The following is an 8,328-nucleotide window of genomic DNA, read 5'->3' on the forward strand; positions in this document are numbered from 1 at the left end:
TAGAGATGGGGCAGATACCCTTCAACTTTGCCATATCCTGTTTTCTCTAATCAACAACAAATGATGGCTGAAAATAGTGCATATCTAGCAATAAACATTTTTAAATATGTCATAGCATGTTGCCTCCAATCTGGTGCTTGATGATTCTTATTAACATTAAATGTCCATGATAAATATAAATGCTGTAAATGGCCAGTTAGTAAAGCTTGAGTGAATTTACATTCAAGCATGTTTTTTTTATTGTTGAACTTTGCAGCTCATTTACAAGTTGGTCTTACAATCTTCTAGGACCGTTTCTAAATCAAGGGCACATAGGAAACTAGATTTAATATAAAAAAATTAATTGCTGATTAGCTTATGAACAACTGTTTTTTACTAATGTTTTACTTAAATATTTCAAGTCTTAAAAGAAATGTTTTTTATTATAGCAATGATTTTTTTTAACAGAGCATTTGTATAGTGTTTTCTCTGGGGAGCCTCTTCGGCTCCCTGAAGCTATCCGAACTGATATGTGCTATAATAGTTTGAGGTCATCAGTCACAGGAGTCCTTCTACCTACTGGGGACCACAAGCCAGAACCTGGCCCCTCAAAGAGGTGCAGGGAGCAATGGCCTATGAGCACTTTACATTTAAAATGTCATAATTGCCATTAACAGGGAAAGGACCCAGAGAGGAAGGCGAATCAAAACAGATCTCTGTCTGGTTAACCTATGCAATCTACATCATAAAAGATCTGAATAATTCCACTAGAAAGAAATCAAACAAGTAACACTTCATGCAACTAGCACTCCTGCTCATTAGCACTAACGTGGGGGGAGGGGAGAAGCGGGAGCCTGCTTCCCCCCCCCCCTCTCCAGTTCTTGAACTGATGTGCTGGCAGTCGGATCGGTCACCTCTGGCCTCGATTTCCTGTTCTGGATTTTGCCAGGTGTCTTAGTATACAGGAGCAGCATGTGCCTAGGGTGACCTTTTCTAGGTGCTCCATAATTACTGCCCTTGCGTGTCAGAGTTATCTTCCCTGGGGCATTCGGAAATCACTCCCTGTTTGAGGACTTTGTTGCTTGACATTGTCTTTGCCCTTGGGATACGCTGAGGATCTTGGGCTTTCTGTTTTGCCCTGCGTAGTGGAGTGTTATTGGCTGGGAGGGACGCATTGCGGCTGGCACACCTGACTTCAATGCAGTGGCTGATGTTTCACTCTGACTGCCAGTTTGTTTGTTCTGTGTTTTGGGGGGTTTTGTTTTTCATTTCTGGCATTTCTGCCATTTGTTACAAATACAAATACTGTACAAATACAAATATTTATTCAGGTAAAGTACAAGTATACAGGGTGTATATGTATATATGTATATGTATACGTATACAGGGTGTATATGTATATAAAGTATACAGGGTGAGATACAAAGTTGATGGATTTATAGATAGAGCTAGTATATACAATGCCTAAAGCCACTATTACACAACTTAATACTAATTGAGATTAAAGTATAAATTGTGTAAAAAAAAAGAAAAAACATGAAAAAAGGGGGGGAAACATGGCAGAAAAAAAGTAAAAATACAATTTGGTCAACAAACAGCATTGTTTAAAATCGTAGACATGGGTTGACATTTAGGGGTGAGATAGGTTACATTGAGTTAATTAGGTAGTACTTAGTTTTTATCTTAAACTTGTTGGGAGAGGTACAGTCTTTGTAAAGCATTTCTAGTTTGACTAAGTCGTACTCTTAGAATATCAAATAGATATTTGTTTCTGGTGTGGTGCTCATGGGATCTGTTACAACCTTCTAGGAAGCTTTTAAGGGCCAGATTGACATTACAGTTCAGCATTTTATATATATAAAATACAAATGAGAGGATGTGCAGTGACTTAATATCTAACATATTCAGAGATTTGAGTAAGGGTACTGAGTGATGTCTGGGGCCAGAGTTAGATATTGTCTTAATAGCAACTTTGTGTTGAGTAATTAGAGGACGTAAATGATTTTGGGTAGTAGAACCCCAAGCACAAATACCATAATTGAGATAAGGATAGATGAGAGAGTAATAGTGTCTGCAGGGCAGGGCGAGGTACATAATATCTGATCTTAGAAAGAATGCCAACAGTTTTTGAAACTTTTTCTGTGGGGAGCCCCTACAGCTCCCTGGAGCTTATCGGGCTAATGTATGTTATATTAGACCGGGACATTAGCTAAGGAGTTCAGACCTACCAGGGATCAGCGCCAAAACCTGGCCCCTTCAGAGAGGTTTCAGGGAGCAATGGCCCTGGAAAACCCCTTTGTGGTTGGGGTTTTCCTTATCTGCCATTGACCGGGGTTAGGCACCCAGAAAGGTAGGCATAACAAAACAAACCCCACATGGTAAAAAACTAAAACAAAAAAACGAACAGAGAGGTAGAAACTTCCTACAATCACAAGGAAACAAGCAAACATCACACTTTACTGCCGCGCCGATCGTCCGCAGAGTCCTTTCCTTCCCGAGAGGGGTAGGGGGAGCCCCGGACCTACCGTGCCGGCTGCCAAGCTTCAGTTTGTAAGCTAATGTCAACCGGGATAGACGCTTCTCTGGCCTCAGTTTCCTAGGCAGTGTTTGCCTTGTGTGGCGTTCACTGCCGTGTGTTGTGTTGTGCGGTGGCCAGGAGTACCTCATCAGTGCAAGGGCATCAAGGTGTTGCACAGCCTGCCACCTAAGCGGCGGCCGGTTCCTGTTGCCTCTGGAGATGGTGTACTTTTGCGGGGTTTTTCTTTTGTTTTTATTTTCATGCCTGGTGGGGGTCTGCCTAGTGTGGCTATAGTTCCACTGGTAGTGTTTGGCAGCCCTCTGCTAGGCCCCCGTGATTGTACACGTTGCAAGGGTTTTCAGTGCTATCCTCTACCCTCTTGTTATGTTTGGGTTTCTTAACCGGTTAGCAACACCTTGCTCGGGCTTCCCTTAGCAGTCAGCCTACGGGCCCTGGAAACCCCTGTCTGGGCTCGGGGGACCATTGAATGTGTCTTCCGGGTTCCAACCCGGCTTGTACGGGATCGTTGGTTGCTGTGCCCTTGTCTCCGGGTGACAGTCGCCACTTTTACCTCCGTCATACTGCCTGTTGGGTCGCTGACACCTTGACCCAGAGTCTTGCAAGAGATTCTCTGCTTGTTCTCCAGTACTCTCCTGATGTTATTACTATTCAGAGTACAGGCGGCATCTGTGTTGCAAGCTAGGTTAGGTTGCTGCAACATGCTAGGTTGGTTTCCCACTAGAATGCCCCTTGGCCGCCCCGTTTGGTTAGGTGCTGTTCGCCCCTTTCCCTCCCTGTTCCCGGCTCCGGACTGTCTGTGAGTTTTCGGGTCGGCCCCAACAAATCCCACAGGGTTTAGTTGGGGCCGAGACTCGGGCGGTTTTCGGGGGCTGCCGTGTTCGGGTTGGGGGACGGAAGTTTTTCGAGCCGGTTCCTCCTGCCATAGCTTCTGGGTCTTACCAGCGGCCCTTTCTTGCTTCCTTTCCCATGGACTCTTGCTTTTCTTTAAGGGCGGAGGGCTTGGAGGACGGCTCTGCCCCGGGGCTTCTGTTGTTGGTTCCCGGGGCTGTGGGGGGTGCCTGCTAGCAGTTCTGGGGCGGTTTGCCCCTGCCTGGGTTTTCTGCTGTTGGGCGGCGTTTTTCGCCCATCCAGTCTGCTTGCTTCCCACTTTTGCTGGCGTGTTTTTGTATCTTTAGCGTCAGTGACACTCCCGGCTGGCGGCCATTTTCGTCTGCCGGTTTCCCTGCGTGGCCACCAGGGTGGCGTTGCTGTTTGTTTACATGCGACTAGGTGTGCGAGCAAGCTTCGTGGGTGAGTTTTCACCTTTTTTCAGGGGTTTTTATTCTCCTGTCGTCGTTTCTTTGCTTTTCTGGTGTTTTCTGCCCGTTGCCTGTTCCTCTGGGAACGTTTCGGTGTTGATTTTACACCGGGTCATCCATTTAGTCTGTTTTGGGTCTGGGCCTTTGGGTTTGGACTCGGTGTCCCCTGGCTGGTATGCTTGCTCCCACACCTTGTCCCTCGGTTTTGGTCTGTTATGACCGTTTTCCCAGGGGGTTCTGTCTGGGAGCTGTGCTTTGCCTTTCTGTGGTGTTCTCTGCTGGCAAATGTGGTTGTTTGGGCTCCCCCTGGTGCGATTCTGGGTTCCTTTGGGTTCTTTGGTTTCGTTCCGGAGGTTTCTTCCTCTTGGGCCCCCTTTGTGGGTTCAGGGGGCTTTGTTTCCTCGTGTGACCCGGTTCGGTCTTCTGGGGTTCCGGGGTCTTCCTGGCTTGCAGACTGATCTTTTTGGGTTTTGGCACATGTTGTGGTCGTGCTGGGATTTTGAGGTTTTGCTGTCGAGGTGGGCCTTTTGATGCAGTTTTGTGCCTTCTTTGCCTGGCCGGCGTGGTGCTCTCTGCCCACTGGTCGGCTACTGGTACTTTTCTTTTGCAACATATACACACATGTGTGTAACATATCTTGTGTGTTTATGTATATACACATACATATGCACAATGTGTATTTGTGTATGTACTTTTTCTTTTGGAAGGGGTTCTGTTCCCTTCTCTGTTAACGGGGCGCTGGGGAAGCAGCTTGCTTTGTTGACTCTCACATGGTCCCGCTGTTGGTGGGCACTTTTGGTTGTCTTCCGGCCTCTGGTGGCGTCGGTAGATGGCTTTTCCCCCTTTGGGAGGTTCAGAGCTGGCGGGGTGGGCTTCTTCCCCTGCTCTTCGTCATGTCATCTTAGTGGGTGCATTGGACGTGGTCGATCCGCCCCATCCTTCTGAGGTTCCCGTCTGCTCCTTGCAGTCATGGGCCTTTCGCATTTGCAGTTCTTCTGGACTTCTTCAGTCTGCGCCCTGGATTCTATGCCCTCCTCGGAGGACTGTTGTCTGCTGTCCGGCTTCTGTTGGGGCCGGTTGCCTGGATGGTGGCCCTGGACCTCCAAGTCACTTCTTGGCACGTTCCTCTCCAGTTTTCTAGGACTGGCACAGTTGGTGGTGGGGCTTCAGACTTGCTGCTTTTGTTGCTTTCCCTATTTTGTAATGGGCACTGGGTATATTTTTTGCATCTTTATCAGATCTTAGTGCCCTGTCTGAGTCTGAGATTCGGTGTCTGGCCTACCTCGACGACTGGCTGGTGTGGGCTCCCAGTCAGTCCACTTGTCTGCTCACCAGGGGTGTGGTTCTTTCCAGATCACCGGGTTTGGTTTCCTGGTGATCTGGAGGCCATTCCATCTGTTTCCGTCCCGGGTTCGGACCTGAGCCTTGTTTAAGGCTATTGGGCCACTCATTGTCTTTCCCTCCAGAAGTGTTACTGCAGCTGTGGTCCCGCCTTCGGCTGTACATGAGGGGGGTCCCGGGTTGCTCAGCGGTTGCTTGAGCAGTTGTGCGGGAGTCTGAACTTCGACGTGCTGGTCTGCCCGCTGGGTCGGGTTTGGCTTCGGCGTCTGTTTGGTTCCTTCGGAGACTCCCCTTCCACCTCTTGCATTTGTTGGGTTTGTTTCTCTAGGGATCTTATGTTGGTGCTGCGTCACCAGATTCCTCTTTGGGGTTTTCGGGGTTCCGTGCCTTGGCACCTCCCCGAGCCTTCGCTCGATGTGTTCACGGACGGGTCATCTCTCGGCTGGGGCTTTGTGACCAGTGCTCACCAGGTCGGCCGAGGTTGGAGGAGTCTGTCCGTCCGTCGGGCTCACAGCACGGTTCAGGAGTTCGTGGCTGTCTGGTTTGCGCTTCGGAGGGTTTGGGTCATTTAGTGCTCTACCATTCAGCTCTGTTCGGACTGTTTTCTGGCGGTTCTTGCCGGAACCACAGGGGGTTTGGTTAACCGTGAGGTTCATGTCCAGGGTGTGTGTCCTGCATCCTGGCGGACAGCTGTCTCAGTTCATTCCTCTCTTCGCAGATTGGCCAGTCGTCGCCGACTCATTTTGTTGGCTCTGTCGGACGTGTGGACTCCTGGCTGTGGACGTCTTCGAGTCGGCGTGGTCTAGGCGTCGCCCATTTTATGTGGCGCCCTTACCCACCTGCGAGACATTCACGGTGGATGCTTTTCGGCAGGACTGGTCGAGGTGGGGGTACCTGTTCCTCTTCTCCCGGTCCAGCTGTTGCTTCGGGTTCTGGCTCGGTTCCAGCCCATTCCCACGTGAGCAGTCCTTATGGTTTCTTGGTGGCCAGCCCAGCCTTATTTTCAGATGCTGCTTGATAGGTGTTCGAACCCGGGGCATTTTCCCGCGGCTCCACCTCTTTCGGCAGGTTGGATCGGTCCTGTATGTGATTGTTTCGGGTTTCTCCTCGGCTCTTCGCGTCTGATATTTTGACGTGGGTATCACCATCCCTGTAGTGTTCAGGTGGCTTTGTTGCCGATGTTCCACCTGCAAGCTTCGTCTTGGCGACAGTATGACGTTTCATACGCTTTCTCATGTTTTGTTTCACCTCCGGCCTGCTCATGCGTCGCCTGAGCCATCCTGGTCCTTGATCAGGGTGCCTTCTTATCTTCTCCTCAGTTTGTGGTAGCCCCTTAGGTTCAGGTTTCTACTCTTTGGTATTGGTGGTAGATTTGTACGTGTGCAACCTTTCTCCGTCCTGGCAACGGTCGAGACGGCTGCTTTCCGGAGGGGTTCTTGGGTTATTGATGCTTGATTGGTTTGACCGGGGGTGCATCCTGTGTTGTCAGGTTGTGTTTTTTGCCGTTGCCTGCATACCGTGTCTGGGGATGCGCTGTGGTTGATTCGGTTCCGTTTGTTCCCTGTTTTCAGGGCTCAGGTCTCCCAGGTCATCCGCAGAAATTTTCATTCTTCCAGCCTGCAGTCTGTCTTTGTGCCCCTGCTGTTCAGATGTTTGCAGCTTTTGCTGCTGTATATATATATATATATATATATATATATATATATATATATATATATATATATATATATATATATATATATATATAACTGAAAACTCACTTCTTCGAGTCACTTCTGGGGTGTGAGTTTTCAGTTGCATATACTCCTGGGGACCATTCAGGCTTGTTCGCATTTATGTTCCTCACGTGTGCCCCAAAGAATGAGGTGATTTGATAAAATACCATGCCCAAGATTACCAACCGAGTGCCGGCGAGGAGATGGAAATAGCCTCGGCTATCATCCTCTTTTGTCCGGTCATGTTGGTCGAGAAGTTATGGGATCCTGTACGCCAGCAGAATGCTCCTGGCAGTATGGGTTCAAGTCACTTCTGGGGTGTGAGTTTTCAGTTGCATATAGTCCTGGGGACCATTCAAGCTTGTTCGCATATATATAATATATTATATATATATATATATATATATATATATATATATATATATATATATATATATATATATATATTAATATTAGCTTTACCCACCCACGCATTGCTGAGCCACAGCAACCCTCCTCCGTCTCCCTGTCCTCCCCACCATTCCCTTTACCTGTCTCCTCATCCTTCAAACGATTCTCCACTCCCCCATCCTCTCATCCTCCCTACCATTCCTCCCTCCCCTGTCCCCTCGTCCTCCCAACCATTCCCCCTCCCCTATCCCAGTCCCCTCATCCTCTTAACCATTTCCCAACACCCTGTCTCCTCATTCTCCCCTTCATTCCCCTATACCCTTATCTGCTCATCCATCCATCATTCCCTCCTCCCTATCCTCTCATCCTCCCCACCATCTTGAGGTGATTTCGGGGCTTTAGTGTCCCCGCGGCCCGGTTCTCGACCAGGCCTCCACCCCCAGGAAGCAGCCTGTGACAGCTGACTAACACTCAGGTACCTATTTTACTGCTAGGTAACAGGGGCATAGGGTGAAAGAAACTCTGCCCACTGTTTCTCGCCGGTGCCGGGGATCGAACCCGGGACCACAGGATCACAAGTCCAGTGTGCTGTCCGCTCGGCCGACCATCCCCTCATCCTCCCCACCATCCCCTCGTCCTTCCTACCATTTCCCCCTTCCCTGTCCCCTCATCTTCCCCATCATCCCCCACTTCCCCCGTCCCCTTGTCCTCCCCCACCATTCCCCACTCCCCTTGTCCTCCCTACCATTCCCCACTCCCTTCGTCCTCCCTCACCATCCCCCAATCCCCTGTCCCCTTTATCCTCCCCACCATTACCCACTTCCCTGTCCAGAGTATGTAAAATTGTCTTTGAAAATGTAAAAAGTGGTCTTGCAAAGTGCTTCTAGGCGTCAGACCATAAATAAAATATGAAAATGAACTATGGAGAGTTAATTTTTCAACTACCTCAAACAGTGAAGAAAAACATTAGAAATATTGAGAAAATTCATGTTAAAATCTTTAATCTTACCATTTTGGTCATATTGAACATCATATGTTTACAATTCCAGCTCCATATTTTCCAGCT

General features: G+C 48.7%; 1 protein-coding gene across 2 annotated transcripts in view; it reads left to right on the plus strand.

The window, feature by feature from the left end:
- Window positions 1–8,328, plus strand: part of LOC123768775 (neural cell adhesion molecule 1) — a 213,303-nt gene that overhangs the window by 40,098 nt on the left and 164,877 nt on the right. The window lies entirely within an intron of this gene.

This window comes from Procambarus clarkii, chromosome 83 (genome assembly GCF_040958095.1).
Source record: "Procambarus clarkii isolate CNS0578487 chromosome 83, FALCON_Pclarkii_2.0, whole genome shotgun sequence".
In the NCBI taxonomy this organism is placed as follows: Eukaryota; Metazoa; Arthropoda; class Malacostraca; order Decapoda; family Cambaridae; genus Procambarus; species Procambarus clarkii.